We start from the raw sequence: 16,982 nt of genomic DNA, 5'->3' as shown, positions 1-16,982 counted from the left end.
GGCCGGTGGGGACGTTCGTGAAAATACAGATTTTTCATATGAGAAGGGGCGTATCTTCAACTGTATTCATGTTTGTCTGTATGTGACTAATGGGCTCACCTTGGCCACCACTGCTGCTACACCAAGAGTGCTCGGCCTACATGAAAATGATGAAACTCTATTTCCTTCCCTGGACTTTTTGATGGTCAAAAGAAAATTAAATGGCCTTACGACAAATATCACAGCCCAAGCCTAATGGCAAGTATTTCTCAAATGAAGTTTGTCAAGCTAATTGCTGATGCTTTAATCCGTTACCTTCGCATATGTGTTCCTTCCACCACAAGAGATATGTCATGATACACATATCAGTATAAGAAACTGAGAGTTAGACAATATCGGCATATCAGTTAGCCCTAATTATGTATCTCTAATTATTTCCTTTTTCGTCACACCAGTTCATTCCCTTCTTCTGTCGTCTTCTTTCTTCCAGTTATCTGCCCTCCCCCAAGCTCAACTTCTCTGTTTACATTGCTAGGTAAGGGAAAGCACATTTGTTTCCAATTCCTAAAGACGCCACCATCAGCCACAAGTGTTCCTGATTCGCTACCAGCAAAGAAATGCATTTTAATCTGTCAAGGGGATTTCATACTGGACTGTTTAGTGAACATGAGCCACTTTGCAGCTGGACTAGCCCACAAACTTGCTGAAGCTCTACACCTTTCCAACGTTACCTGGTGGTGTGGAAGAGTCAGAAGAGCAAGCGGTAAGGTACAGTTTATCAGTGTCTTAACTGTCTTTATTTCGTGGAAGACATGCAAAAGGCTTGTCTGTGTAGCATTATAGAGTGTGCATACAAGAGGTTGCTTATAGCCTTTTCCCACCACAATCAGTAGCTCTACCCATGTTTTTTAAACACTGGTAGTCCCGCAAAACACATTAGACATTACCCATGCTGTAGAAAACCTAAGGCTAAAATGCTAACACTACTTACTATTGAGAGATGTATTGAAGTAACCTCTTTACTTGAGAAAGTTCGACTGTCCAGTCTCTACTTCCAGATGGGATTGGGGATCCAACACATATGGCTGGTATAGTGCTGTTATGGCATGGTGTAGTGTCCTCTCAGTTGGAAGGGTACGTGGGTGGCGTAAGAGCATGAAGCGGGTGTCAAGCCAGTGTGTGTTCTCGGCGAGCAGGCTAGGCTCCCGGAATATGCCTATCCTTATGGTTAGCCTCAGCAACAGGAACACTGAGGAGGACAAACAACGGTTGCTCGTGCATTGGGATGGATGACAGACGACTTGTGATTTGATGGCAGCTGATACTGTCAGTTGAAGGCACAATACTAAACTTACATGCAAGACTAATTATGGGAGCCATGGCGGTTGATGGGTATGCAGGAAGAAGAGAGTGTCAGAAACTTGGGCCTGGTTTGGTGATTTTGGCTCTGGTAAGTGTCCCTTTTTCTTTGAGACTCTCAGACTTGATTAGCAAATGTTGGAGTTGGTGTTGAAACACTGCAGGTCACAGGCAGCTTTGGCAGCTACGTCGTCTCCTGGACATGGTGATGATGTCACATGTCATTGCGCAAATGCGTCAAGGTTATTGCACCATTCCACCCAAATGTTTTTTGAAGCCAACCCCAACAGTCCAGTTGCAATCGATTGAATGCAGAGAATATGATTGTGATTGAGAATATTTACAGGCATAGATCAAGGAAAATAGCATTGGACCCAAGGTTTGCCATCCTCCCCTTTCTTTCTAAAGTGCTGGAAAAGGTGGTTTTAGCACAGCTCCACAGCCACCTTGAGTCACACTTGGGCTCATCAGGCAGTAACATGTCTTCAGGAAACACTCTGCTAGAGCTCTCTGAGGTCCTAGTCTGGCTGTCCTGGGGGCTCTGAGGCTGGCTCTGATACTCTTGAGGTGGAACCTGTACCACTTGAGGCTGATATATGAAGGCCGGGATTGGATCCTCATATGGTGGTGGAGAATCCGAATGCTCTGGTGGACTCATTTTGCCCCCATCCTCAACATGGCTGTGGCTCATGACATGATATTCAGCGACAAGATGAAGTGAAAAGACCCTGCAAGACAAAGAGCAGGGCAGGATATTGGTCATTTCTGCATGTTTCACTGAGAATAATAGGAATTACAATCACAATGGCAGTTATCTCACGGCACTTTACACATGAAGGTCACATTCATAAATTACCAAGCACTTGGTGACAGAGGCAAGGTAAACTCCCTCTAGGAAGAAACCTTTGACAGAACCCAGAACTCTGTGGGGCGGCCGTCTGTCTCAACCAGTTGGGTTAAGACACAAAAAAGAGTTGAGGAATAAATCATAGATCAAGCCACATGTCTTAGTCCAAAATACATAGAGGTCACTCAAGTATCAAATGAGTACATTTCTTCATTGTCCGTATTTGTGTGTAAAGAAAATGCTCATTATGTATTCATTCTTCACGCTCTGTGACTAACCAGTCACACACAGTGACCGCCTCTCCCTTGCTCAGCCGTGCTTCATTCACACACACAGTGCAATTGGTAAGTTACAAATGGCTGTGTTGCATTGGTCACCCTGCCTCCACCTTATTAGTTTTTTTCAGCTGGCCTCTATTTGGGTTTGGATCTAAACTTTGGATCCCTGCTTTTCTTCATTTTCTTTCAGAGACTGGCACTGGGATTGCTGAAAACTGTTTATGTTTATGTTTATGTTTATGCACCGGGGTATATTTGACCTTGACCTGCTACTACCAGATGCTGAAAAACTTGTTAATGCTTTTGTGACCTCCACGTTGGATTAATATAATCTGTTTTGTATTGTATACAACACAATTATATACATATATAATTGTGTCCAAAGTCCTGATGACAAACATGAACACATATTTCTTTCCCTTCTCTGTACATTATAACATGAGAAAAAAATGTTAATATGAGCTAGCTAACGATGCACATCATTGGGATACATGTATTTCAACCACAAAGCCCTCTAAAAAACCCTCTAACAATGACTTATGGTTTGATGTGCATGCCGTGATCATGCATTAACTATTACATTCATGATAACATGTAATACTGTATCTTGCCGTAGTTTGATGATTTAAAACATGACCAAAATTTCTTTCCTCGGTGCATTAACTTAGCCCATGAGCTAACGCTACTTCCGTCAACAAGCATAAAACATAGCAGCATAAAAACAGCAAAAGACATCCGCTGTCATCGGGATGGCTGTGTGTTCAGTGTGCTCCAGACCTCCAGCATCGGACGTTGTGTCAGTCCGCCAGATAGATATCATTTTTCACGTTAGCTGCTGCAGTAACAAGATAGCTGTAGCTTGGTTAATATACTGTACAAGTCAGTTATGTAAATGGAACACTATTAGCATTTTTGGACGGTTGGTCCCAATTCCCTACATTGTTAGCTATCACACTAATTCATTTTTCTCATTAGAATGTACGGATCAGGGAAATAAATATGTGTGTTACATAAGGATTGTGAATGATGGGCAATTTTGTGTTTAGCCCAAAATACTGCAATACAAATCTTAATGCAATCGCGCGGACAGAGACACAGAACTTTCCGTCAAAACTAAAGGTGGAGGAATCTGTTTCTACATCAACAGTGGTTGGTGCAACGACGTGATAGTGATCCAGCAGCACTGTTCTCCTGACCTGGAATCTTTCACCATCAACTGTAAGCCTTTTTATTCACTTGGTGAGTTCGCTTCATTCATTCTGGTCGGCGTCTACATCCCGCCACAAGCCAATGTGCAGGACGCAGCGCATGCTCGCTGACCAGATACTGCGTGTGGAGCAACAAACCCGGACTCCTTAGTTATTGTCCTTGGTGACTTTAACAAAGGTAATCTCACCCATGAACTCCCTAAATACAGACAGTTTATCAAATGCCTGACCAGAGAGGAGAATATTCTGGATCACTTTTACACTACAGTCAGGGATGCTTATCATGCCGTCCCCCGTGCTGCACTGGGACACTCTGACCACGTCATGGTCCACCTGATTCCTGCGTACAGGCAGAAACTAAAGTTCTGCCAACCTGAAGTGAGGTCATCAAGGAAGTGGACCATGGAGGCTGTGGAGGATCTCCAGGCATGTTTGGACTCCTGACACCACCCTCATCGGACTCATCTCTGATGGCAATGAGTCCGCCTAAAGATGGGAGGTTGAACATCTGGCGACTTGGTCCAACCAGAACAACCTGGTGCTCAACGCTCTAAAAACAGTGGAGATGGTTGTGGACAACAGGAAGAACTCAGCCTCACCTGTCCCCATCAAACTATGTGACTCTACTATTAACACTGTGGAGTCTTTTTGTTTCCTGGGAACTATCATCTCTCAGGACCTCAAGTGGGAGCCGAACATCAGCTCCCTCATCAAGAAAGCACAGCAGAGGATGTACTTCCTACGGCAGCTGAAGAAATTCAGCATTCCAAAGACAATGATGGTGCACTTCTACACATCCATCATTGAGACCATCCTCACCTCCTCCATCACCATCTGGTACGCTGCTGCCACTGCTAAGGACAAGGGCAGGCTGCAGCGTGTCATTCGGTCTGCAGAGAAGGTGATTGGCTGCAATCTGAGGCGTGCAGAAAAGACCCTGAGGCGTGCAGAAAAGATTGTGGCCAATCCCTCTCACCCCGGACACAGACTCCTCGAGACGCTCCCCTCTGGCAGGAGACTGCGGTCCATCAGGACTAAAACCTCACGCCGCAAGAACAGTTTTTTCCCGTCTGCTGGCAGCCTTATCAACAAGGCCCGGACACTCCTCACACTCCACCTCTGCCTCATCCTGACACTTTTTCTGGAAAATAGTCCGACTGTGTTTCTGGAAGAAACAAACAAAAAAACAAAAAACAGACAGTGTATATATATATTTATACAGTTATATTTTGTAGAGACCATATCTCACCTGTATTAGCCTCACTGCACTGGTTACCTGTGAAATTTAAATTGACTTTCAAATTCTCCTTCGTCATATAAAGCATTACACGGTCAGACACCCATATATCTTATGGTAATATCGTACATGTAATGGTAATGTTATATTTCAGTTGAACATGCATACAGTTCCACATGTCTAACAGGAGTAGGAATAAGCAAGGCTTATTGACCCCCCCCATCCAACCCTTCCACAGCTTTACATTTGTTCACTTCCTGTACTCCATGATTTTTTTTTACAACATGGAAAAGTGATAACGTCACATAACCGGTTAAACCAATTATATAAACAAGGGACAACTGTATTACAATTTTCTTTCCTTCTTGCTACAGGAGTCCTTGAATGTGTGACCTCGGCCACAGGCCCCGCCTTAAATGGCCAATTTTGCCATAGAACACCATGAACTGGCAACCTTCTCCACAGAACCCCCAGAATGGCCAACTGCTGCCACAGGACCTCCAGAACCGACAGGCTTTGTCACAGGACCCAACCCCCTTAATTGGCAACCTTAGTACCAGGACCCCCTTAACCAGCAAGGTTTCCCATATGACCCCCTCAGCGACCTTTGCCACAGGACCCCCTCAACCGTAGTTCACGTGGAGAAAATAAATCCTCCTTGCAATTGATTGCTTAACGTATTGAAGTGACCCAACGCTGGCCCCAGATGTCACAGACGAGACTGGATCAGGGGAATCAAACGCTTTTCTGTGTCCTGGTCTCAGTGGCTGCTTGTTGCTTGGCAGACTTCGCAGGGCTCAGTCATACACGGCCCTACTGGCAGTGTTGGGGTTAGTGTAATCAGATTGTAATGCAGTATTGTTACTGCCACTCAGACAATCCTCCGCCATGGGTGTCGCGACCTTGCATGCAACTTTTCATCGGATAGCGTCTGTCATTCTGATGAGTTGTTCGTGTGAATGTTGCAGTTAAATCGTTGGAACCCTGCACACAGCTGCAGGTCCTTTGGAAAATTCAATCAAGCTTTGGCAAATAAACACACGGGACGATTAATTATGTCTGATTGGATGCCTCCTCTCATTAAGACAGGAGCGTTGATTCATTGAGGGGAACAACAAAAGAACCAATCATTGCAATGTGTCCACATTGTTTGCATGTTTCACTGACTTTTATCCATCATTTAAGGAATGAAATGTACACTTTTAGCCATCATCAAGGACACCTGCAGGGGGCAGTCATAGTCCACTTGGATGCACCACCAAAGAAGACTTCTACTTCTGTCTCAAGCCGTGAGAATGATGCTTTCAGGAAATTCCAATCTTTGAATGACTCCACTTCTTATGAGTCTCTGACTGAAGCGAATCTTCATGTGATTCATCCGATCATCACAAAAGGCATGCACAGAAACTCACACATGAACACATGAACGCCGGGTGGGGTGCCCCCCCCCCACACACACACACACTTTGTGTTGTAACTCCAATCTTCATTCAATACCTGTAGGCTTGGTCGACACCAGTGAGTCAGTTAAGACTCGAGTATTCTTTGGGTAGTCCTGAGTGAGAAACTCAAGTCTTCGTCGAATACATAAGTCAGTGAAAACTTGAGTCTTTCTTATACACTCTTGAGTCTGTAAAACTTGAGCATTCATTAAGTACTTGTAAGTCTGAGTTTTTTCTAGTAGCCATGAGTCAGTTAAACTGACAAGCCTTCATTGAGTGACTCCAAGTCAGTGAAACTTGACATTTTGTCAGTACCCATGAGTCAGTGAAACTCAAGTCTTTGTTGAGCACCGGAGAGTTGGTCAAAGTGGAACTTGGGTCTTCTTGGAGTACTCAGTGACTCAGTGAGACTTCAGTCTCCATGGAGTACCCACAAGTCAGTACAAATCACATCTTCCTCAACACCTGCGAGTCGCTGAAACTCAAGTATTCGTACTCTTGGTCAAGTAGCTGCGAGTCAGTGAATCTGTAGTCTTCAGGGCGCGTCGGTGAGTTAGAGGAGCAGCAGTGAGCTGGTGGAAGTCAAGTTTGGGTCAGCGCCTGTGAGTCATTAACAGTCAGGGAGCGAATGGTTGGTTTTGTTGGTCTGTGATGCATCTCAGGCAGGATCTGTAGCTTTTATTGATCCAAATGGCAGCTGGAGTAAGATTACACAAAGAATGAATGAATCACTTCTTTCATTTCGGGGGAAAAAGTGAAGGAGCCAAAGACGAAGACGAGTCCCGATCCAGGGAGAGAGTGGGGAGTTGTGAAAGACGTTTCGAGCTGTGCAAATGAAGCGTTGGAGAGATGAAATGTTATGTTTACCCCCCCCCCGCCTCCGCTGTTTGCTGGATATTGTATTGCTAATTTATGCGAGGGTGGCGACGGCGTTCCTATTCATTTGTGGCTTCCCCCATGGAAAAAGTCAAACGAGTCATTTTAGATTTGAATTGGGCCATCGGGATAAAAGCCACAGTGGGAACATCTCTATGGCGACACATCCCGGGATGACGTATTTAAGGGATGCCAAGATAGCTGGAGTGCCAATGCTAAGAGTCAACATCTTTTTGCATTTGCTGGGGTGTGTTTCCCGAGGCTTGCCAGCGGGACGTGAGGTGACATTCGGCTTTATCTCAGGTGAGGTTTTATCGCCTGCGTCGCATCGTTAGCCAAGCAGACCATATCTGGCGTTATCTGGCACAAACATGACAAGCGGTCCATCTCCACAGTTATGGTACAGGCCCCCTCCTGCAACCCCACACCGCCAATCCCAAAGAAGAAGATGGATTATTCCACTTGGTGACGCCTTCACTTTGTCCAGACGGGCTTCCTTGTCAGCGTTATCACAACAAGTGTCAGGGATTTCCGTCTGTCAGGAGACGTAGTGCTTAAAATAGAACTTTACTGGCTGCAACGTCATCATCCTCAGCTGAGGTCAAAGGTCAATGCTGGAGGTTGTAATTGGTGCTGAAATGTCAATTGCTTTTCGTGAAATTAAATATTTTGTTGCGCTACTTTTTGTTCATCTTACTGTTTATTTTTATTTCAAAGAAATGTGCTTCGAGCACCTCAGAGGTGGAGCAGCACTAACCAAGTCAAAGAGCATTAGCATCCAATTACATTGTATTTTATATAGCATTATTAATATTCTTATTACGTATTAACAAGAAATAAGTGGACACATTTGTTTTGCGTTATTTTATTTAAATTCTCATAAAATTAGACTCCACAAAAACAACAAGAGGATTCATTTTCTTGTAAGTGTGTGACTTTATTCTGGTAATATGATGATTTTGGGGTCACGTCGGCCATGAATTACTGATAAGGTCAATCCTTCATCTCTCTTTATGTGGAATATTAACATAAGTTACCTCATCAAATGAGTCAATGGAATTAGGCAATACAATATCCACAATCTGCTCTTTGCTACACTAGAAATAGTGGCTAGTAATTTGCTATTAGCTCCAGATACTGTACAGTCACTATGCTATTAAACATACATGCACCATACAGCATGTGGAGGCCAGAGAGGCAAGGAGTACTTCAAATGTTACTGCAGATGTGCCATAGTGTACATATTCATCATACTCATAAATACTAATGTACTGTTGAATATTGATAAACTGTGTTATAAATAGAAATAAAGTAGTGTTGTCCCTTAGGGGAGGCCATGGGTGGACAGTTTATTGTCTTCCTTTTGTCCTGCTGTCACGTATGAATGCCAAGAACATCTTTGTCTTTCCAACTAGAGCATCCCCATCATGCTCTGTTAGTGAGAGCATTGTGTCTTCTTTCATTGTGATCGTTTACACACATAAGACTCGTTCACTTATGCATATTCAGCAATGTGCGCACACACACACACACACACACACACTCACACACACAGACTGCAGGCTTGTCAAGCATGCAGACGTGACCTTGAGGTGAAGATAAATGAAAGCATGATAGTGTATGGGGTGTTGTGTATGTTTGTTTTTTTGTGTGTGAAAATAGTCCGAATTGCCTCGGAATGGGGCACAAACGTTCGACTTTGGTTTAGCGTCTTCTCCGGTCCCCGTGGCCCAAGGTCCTGAGTGGGTTTAACCACACATGAAACGCACCATTTGGTTTGCCGCCACTTTCGCCTCTCAGCGTGACAATAATTGGATATTAACCATCAGAGGAGAAGTCACGACTACCCCCCCACCCCAGACCCCCCACCCCCCACGCCTCAAGTTATCACAAGGAAATGTACCACTGAATGAACTATTAGGTCTCCCACTTCTTTTCATTTTTACAGACTAAATCTTTTCCTTGTATTACCTAGTCTGTTCTATTGTTCTTTGTGCCTGTCATACCCGCTTGTACCAGCAGGGGACGGCCTGGGCATGACGCCACCAAGTCAGGGAAGCTAGAAGAAAACGGTTGTCAACACACTCACTGTTTTCCTGACCTGCTTTTTGGGATGGAGTTCTGTTTCACAGCTAATGTTGGTGTGAACTGAAATGGATGAATATACAATTTCCTTTGGAGATAGGTATCGATATCAAAATATATTGACATAAAAATATATCGATATAAATATTGACCAGCTGGCTAAAATGTTGTAAGTCATTTTGCCCTTGAAAGAGCTCTTTCAGGATCTTTTGTGATTGACATGACATTGACTTGACCCACCTCATTCAATTCAAGGAACTGATGGTAGCTTAAAGTTCCGGTGCTGATTAGTGCAGGTGCTACTCGTCATCCAGGTGTGCATTCCCGGTTCAATATCACTTACCAAAATAAGAGTTCAATCATACAGAAATAGTTGAATTGATGATGACTGTTTTTTTTGTGGAAGTGTTATATGATGTATGAAAACGTTACAATTAAGTTTTTTTTCCGGTGTGAAAAATGAAAGGATGTGACGTTGCCCCTTTCTTCTTCTTCTTCTTCTTAATTTATTTCAGACATGCATACTATGTTACATTATTGTTTCTCAGATATACACTTACAATACAATACACTTACAATATCTATCTATCTATCTACATATACATATACATATACATATACATATACATATACATATACATATACATATACATATACATATACATATACATATACATATACATATACATACACACACATAACACCTCATTACTACACATGTCTGAAAAGGAGCAGGAAGAAGCAAAGCTTATTAAATCCTACCCTTTCTCCATGCCAGAGCAGTTACCAATTCAATAAATGATTTTTTTCCACACATATAATCACAGAATCTTACATAAGACAAAACAACAAAAGAAGAGTGGGAACATCGGACACCCCAGTAAAACCCCAGGACATTGCTGAAGCACACCACCAACCCCGCCAGCCAGCCAACCTGGCCCCGAGCCCCCCTAGCCCCTGAGTGCACCCACCTAGTGCCCAGCACCCCAGCAGTCCCCGCACACCCCGCTGCCCTCAAAAAGAAGCAATTTTGGCTGGACCCACAAATGTGTGTGATCCCTGGGCGGGATTTGCTATTGGGTAAAGCAACACATGTACATATGCTCACAATATTTCATCTCAGCTTTTAGAATTGAAAAATATCAACTGTTTTTTTACCAATTTTTGCCATTTAAAAAAAATATTCCAAATACTTTAACTCTCTTCTTAGATAAATTACAAAAATTTTGCTTTTTGATCATAATGACTTTGTTCTTATAATAATTTGACATTATTCTCATATTACAACTAGGGATGAGTTGGACACTCGTCATTAACGACTTTCTGATACGGATAATACAAGTATGAAACGAGTACATTTTGTCATTATCCGTATTCGTGTTTAAAGAAAATGCTCATTGGCCAGTCACAAACAGCAACGCCTCTCCCGAGACGGCCTCTGCAAGTGGCAGCCACAGAAGAGCTGAGTGTTGCCTCAGTCACGTCAACGTGAAGTTGAAGACAGCCTCCACTTTATTAGGTTTACTTTAGCTGGCCTCTATTTTGGTTTGTATAGTAGTTACTTGGTAAACTTGTTCCGTAACAGGCACGATGCACGGCGCTGTGCAGACACTCAACCATTCATTTGGGGTAGCATGACCATTTTTTTCCTTGAAATGTGTTTTTACTTTAATTCCATGAAGTCCTCATAAAACAGGCATGCTACCTACAATATAACAAGTACACAGACAGTGTAACGGTAACTTGCGGTAACTCAACGGTAACTTGACTGACCACAACATTAGGTACACTTACACAGTAGTGTACCTAAGAGCGGCATCAAGCATCCTGCATGTATGGCTGACATAAGCGTGCTATTACACCCCTCTCAAGACGATGCAGTATGCGCCTTGCAATCGTAAACGTCTTTCATAACTACACGGTGCATCAGTCACTGACTGTTTCTTTTGAAAATAGAGTCAACAAGGCTGACAGATTATTTCCCTGTTTGCCATGTTTGCATGAATCACCAACTTCACACAGCTCATTAAAAATAATGAAAGAATCAAGTGTCAAGGATCACTTACACACATACACAGTACACATATGGCTGAATAATAAACAATAGATATAGCAGCTTCTCATCAATCCATGTCCATTTCACACTTACTGTACAGATTTAAGCCCGGGCCATTCCCATGTTTACTTTCAGTTCATAGCCCGCCCACTCCGAGTACGGATACACATACAGATTACTAATTAGAATGTTTTCCAAAAAGAACTACTTTCTTTCATTTTCTTTGTTTCTCATGTTACTATTTGTTTAATCACATGTTTTTTTCTGTAATATTTTAATTCTATGCTACGAAAATGACATAATAACAATAGTTATATATATTATGGTTGTTTGTTTATATGTGCCCTGTGATTGGCTGGAGACCAGTCCAGGGTGTACCCCGCCTCTCGCCCAAAGACAGCTGGGATAGGCTCCAGCACCCCCGCGATGCTCATGAGGATAAGCGTTAGAAAATGAATGAATGAATGAACTATATACAGTGAATCCGGAAAGTATTCACAGCACTTCACTTTTTCTACATTTTGTCATGTTACAGCCTCATTCCAAACTGTATTAAATTAATCTCATACTTCAAAATTCTACACAAAATACTCCATTATGACAATGTCAAAAAAGGTTTTTTTGACATGTTTTGAATTTATTAAAAATAGAAAACAAAAAAAATGACATTTACATAAGTATTCACAGCCTTTGCTTAATACTTTGTTGATCCACCTTTGGCAGCAATTACAGCCTCAAGTCTTTTTGAATATGATCCCACAAGTTTAGCACACCTATCTTTAGGCAGTTTTGCCCATTCTTCTTTGCAATAAGTCTCAAGCTCCATCAGGTTGGATGGGAGACGTCTGTGCACAGCCATTTTCAGATCTCTCCAGAGATGTTCGATCGGATTCAAGTCTGGACTCTGGCTGGGCCACTCCAGGACATTCACGGAGTGGTTCTGAAGCCAATCTTTTGAGATCTTGGCTGTGTGCTAATGTCTACTGTCTATATGGTCAAGGTACATGACCAGTCTACTGAGGTCAAGAGCGCTCTGGAGCAGGTTTTCATCCAGGATATCTCTATATATTGCTGCATTCATTTTCCTTCTATCCTGACTAGTCTGCCAGTTCCTGCTGCTGAAAAACATCCCCACAGCATGATGCTGCCACCACCATTCTTCACTGTAGGGATGGTATTGGCCTGGTGATGAGCAGTGCCTGGTTTCCTCCAAACATGGCGCCTGGCATTCACACCAAAGACTCAAATCTTTGTCTCATCAGACCAGAGAATTTTGTTTCTCATGGTCTGAGAGTCATTCAGGTGCTTTTTGGCAAATTCCAGACGGGCTGCCATGTTCCTTTTACTAAGGAGTGGCTTTCGTCTGGCCACTCTACCATACAGGCCTGATTGGTGGATTGCTGCAGAGATGGTTGTCCTTCTGGAAGGCTCTCCTCTCTCCACAGAGGAACGCTGGAGCTCTGACAGAGTGACCATCGGGGCCTTGGTCACCTCCCTGACTAAGGCCCTTCTTCCCCGATCGCTCAGTTTAGAAGGCCGGCCAGCTCTAGGAAGAGTCCTGGTGGTTCCAAACGTCTTCCATTTACGAATAATGGAGGCCACTGTGCTCATTGGGACCTTCAAAGCAGCAGAAATGTTTCTGTATCCTTCCCCAGATTTGTGCCTCAAGACAATCCTGTCTCGCAGGTCTACAGACAGTTCTTTTGACTTCATGCTTGGTGTTTGTGCTCTGACATGCACAGTCAACTGTGGGACCTTATATAGACAGTTATTATATTTCCAAATCATGTCCAATCAACTGAATTTACTGCAGGTGGACTCCAATTAAGCTGTAGAAAGATCTCAAGGATGATCAGTGGAAAAAAGATGCACCTGAGCTCAATTTTGAGCTTCATGGCAAAGGCTGTGAATACTTATGTAAATCTGATTTTTTTGTTTTCTATTTTTAATAAATTCAAATGTCAAAAAAACCTTTTTTCACATTGTCATAATGGAGTATTTTGTGTAGAATTTTGAGGTAAGAGATTAATTCAGTTTGGAATGAGGCTGTAACATGACAAAATGTAGAAAAAGTGAAGCGCTATTCCAACTTTCCCCGTGTATATGTTCATCTCTAAATTAAAACTTTATTCGCATCATGTTTTGTCGTTATTGTCACGTTTAGGCGTGGTTGTAACCCCAAGATGCAGACACAGGAGCGTAGTGCAGGTAAAAAGTTTTAATACAAGCGCAAGTAGTTGCAGCAACTCTCAATAGGGTGAGCTTCCTTCCAAAGTGGCAAGAAGGGAAAAATAGACAATGTGGCTGATCAAAACGTATAAGTAGACATTCGTCCAAAGCCATCAAAACAATCACAATGAACCAGCAAATGAGACAAGCCACACCCTCTCCTGAAGAAGCCATTATAATAATTGCCAATCGCCACCAGCTGGGACTTGCAGCTTCCATGGAAAACAAGTAAAGGCGACTGCAAATAGTAAAAAACAGGGAGTTATTCTGGTATTATTATTATTCTGGTAGAAATACAACTTTTTATTGTCAGATTGAAACTGCAAATACACTTGTGCTGCACTTTTAAATACAATAATGGCCCACATTTCCAAAATTGATATCATACATTTCCGTGTAGTTATTTACAAATGTACATTTTTCGAGGCTCACAGATGATTTTTTTTTTTTGCAGCACATTCTAAAAATTCCCATCCATAATCAAACTGAAACAAAAAAAGCAAACTTGGAAAAATCAGCAGCAGTTTTACAAGAATAAAGTAAACTATTAAGATAAAGCAGTTTCAATCTGACAAGAAAAAGTTGTATTTCTACCAGAATAATATTGCAATATTTTGAGAGAAAAAAAAATATATATTTTTTTCTCTCAAAATATTACAATATTATTATTAAAAAAAAAAATATATATATATATATATATATATATATATTGTAATATTTTGAGAGGAAAAACATATATATATAATATATACCTATATATTGTAATATTTTGAGAGGAAAAACATATATATATATAATATATACCTATATTTTTTTTCTCTCAAAAAATTACAATATTATTACAATATTATTATTAGATAATATATATATATATATATATATATATTATTATTTATTTTTCTCCCAAAATATTACAATATTATTCTGGTAGATATAAAACTTTTTCTTGTCAGATTGAAACTTTTTTATCTTAATAGTTTACTTTATTCTTGTAAAACTGCTGCTGATTTTTCCAAGTTTGCTTTTTTTGTTTCAGTTTGATTATGGATGGGATTTTTTAGAATGTGCTGCAAAAAAAATAATCATCTGTGAGCTTCAAAAAATGTACATTTGTAAATAACTACACGGAAATGTATGATACCAATTTTGGAAATGTGGGCCATTATTGTATTTAAAAGTCATACACGGCAACATGGAAATTTGATGGATGGATGATAAAAAATGAACGTTTGCTGCATTACAGGAAGGACAGCACTTATTCCCCCTCCTTTATCATCCATCAATCAAATGTCCTTGTTGCTGTGTATTTAATTATTTTTCATCATTGCACCTGAATGCAACTGAAAGCTTCCTGCAGCCCGGTTGGGGAGCCCCCATTTGGGACACTTACTGCATAGATAAACAAACAGTTTAGAGCCTCCAACTGAGGTAACATGCTTGTTTTTGGTTCAGATGCAGACCAGCAGTTAAGATCTCCTCATGTTCTGCCTCCATCCTGCAGGATGACGTGGTCTTGCTGCTCCGCCACGCCTGGCAGTCTCTTTCAAGGTAAGATGGGATTAAATGCGTGCAATAAGGTCATGAAAAAGTGGGGAAAAGCCACGCCATAAATGCGCCGCCCTGCAGGTTGCAATTACTTTGATTAGCAGCATTTGCTTTGCCTACATGATGCCGGGCGGCCAGGCAGCAGAGATGGGGCTTGCCTCCACTCGCATGCGCTGCGACGTTATTCCGTATCATAGCAGGCGGGTTTAATTAAACGGGATTGGACACGGTGATTGTTCAACATTCATATATTTCGATAAACTTCATATTTTCAACTTTCAAAGCGTATCTGGAGTCAGAAAGCGGAAAAAAAACTTGCTGCTTGCTGAAATGAACTCCGTGGCTTTCTGATACAGGATGAATGAACGTGTGCCGAGCGAGTCAAGCGACAAGTCAATCGACAGAAAAGTTTCAGTTTGCAACTTGGGTGCTAGCGAGGCAAATGGAAGTGAGTCTACAAAGCTGCAGAAATATTCTCAGAAGACGTGGACTCGGCGTGGCCCCTTGCCTTTTTCAGGGTACATCACAATATGAAAGTCAGCGTATCAAAACCCTACATTTGTACGTCGTAGCATTTCCACGATATGAGAGAACGGGCACAACGTGGAAACACTTTGCCACCTCCTGGGTCATCCCGGGCTTCCCAGTGCTGTGTTGCCAAACGTCACGCTCGATAGCACCGGCGTCGTTAGCTGCCTCGTTAGCACCGAGCTAACGGCCATGCTGTTGCGTGTGGACGCATGACCCACGTGGTGGGAGTGTGTGTGATGGAGCAGCAGACAGAGTGGAGGAAGTGATGTAAAGCGTTTATTCCCCACTCAGCAACAAGCACTTAACACCGTCCCTCGGTTGCCCAGTGACCTGCCACTATGAAATAATAATATCACCTTACAAGCGTTTTATGTGCTGACCTTCCTGAGCCCATTTTGTTTTTATTTTTAGCACTAGAAAGTATTTATTGTGTTGTGACTTGAGTTGCAGGAGTAACCACAGTGGATTATTCATGTATTATTTCCTTAGAAAGAATCCACTTCTTTGTGTCAAATACATATGTTCATGGTGTTTTATAATATAATATATATATATATTTGTTATTTAAAAATAAGCTGTGATTATAATTATTCTGTAATAAAAGCATGACATTTGTCCCCAAGGTTATCGTTCCATCACCTGTGTTAAGTATCACCTGCCTTCTCCTAAGGTATGCCCCACCCCCTCAGTGTAGGCGGGGTCAGGGAGCAGCATGTGTAAAAAAATGAAATACAGCACCAGCATAAACCTGCCCGGCCATTCCAACTTTTTTATTTGGATTGGCAAGTCGGCCCCAGGAGGATCATATTTTATCCTCAAGTCTTCCTCTGCAGTATTCCTGCCAGCGCCTCTCCATCATGCTTGGCCGAGTCATTTTATTGAACGACACCAAGATGGGATTGGATGGTGTGTGTGCGGGTTTATTGAATTGCATCCACGCCGGGGTGGGGGGGGTCGCGAGGTTACAGTAAAATGTGTTCGTTATTTCTTGTCATCGACTCAGCTCTCGACTTCCTGTTTTATTTTGAAATCTAACACTCGTGGGAGAGTGCTTTCCATCTGTTATGTCTTTGTCTGACCAGATTGGTGCTGCTCTGGCTGACCCTCTCAATGGTCACCTTGCTGCTGCATTTCTCTCTAAGGCCAAGGTTCCTTTCTTCCAACGCTATCCCACCCGTGTCAGTCCCACCCAACACCCCCATCTGACTGTCCATCCACCCGTGTCAGTCCCACCCAACACCCCTATTTGACTGTCCACCCACCCTTGTCAGTCCCGCCCAACACCCCCATCTGGATGTCCACCCACTTGT

The 16,982-nt window shown here is 42.3% G+C and overlaps 1 protein-coding gene across 1 annotated transcript in view; it reads right to left on the bottom strand.

Moving 5' to 3' along the window:
• rpl38 (ribosomal protein L38) overlaps positions 1-14,964 on the bottom strand; it is a 113,782-nt gene extending 98,818 nt beyond the window's left edge. Inside the window, exon 1 of the mRNA XM_078789121.1 lies at positions 14,955-14,964. The gene's annotated coding sequence lies outside the window, so the exon portion shown is untranslated. The remainder of the gene's footprint in view (positions 1-14,954) is intronic.
• Between the last annotated feature and the right edge of the window lie 2,018 nt (positions 14,965-16,982).

Source organism: Doryrhamphus excisus, linkage group LG2 (assembly GCF_037039965.1).
Source record: "Doryrhamphus excisus strain RoL-2023G ecotype Guam linkage group LG2, RoL_Dexc_Guam_v1.1, whole genome shotgun sequence".
In the NCBI taxonomy this organism is placed as follows: Eukaryota; Metazoa; Chordata; class Actinopteri; order Syngnathiformes; family Syngnathidae; genus Doryrhamphus; species Doryrhamphus excisus.
Note: the sequence above shows the minus strand (reverse complement) of the source record. Positions and strands in the feature narration are given on the sequence as shown.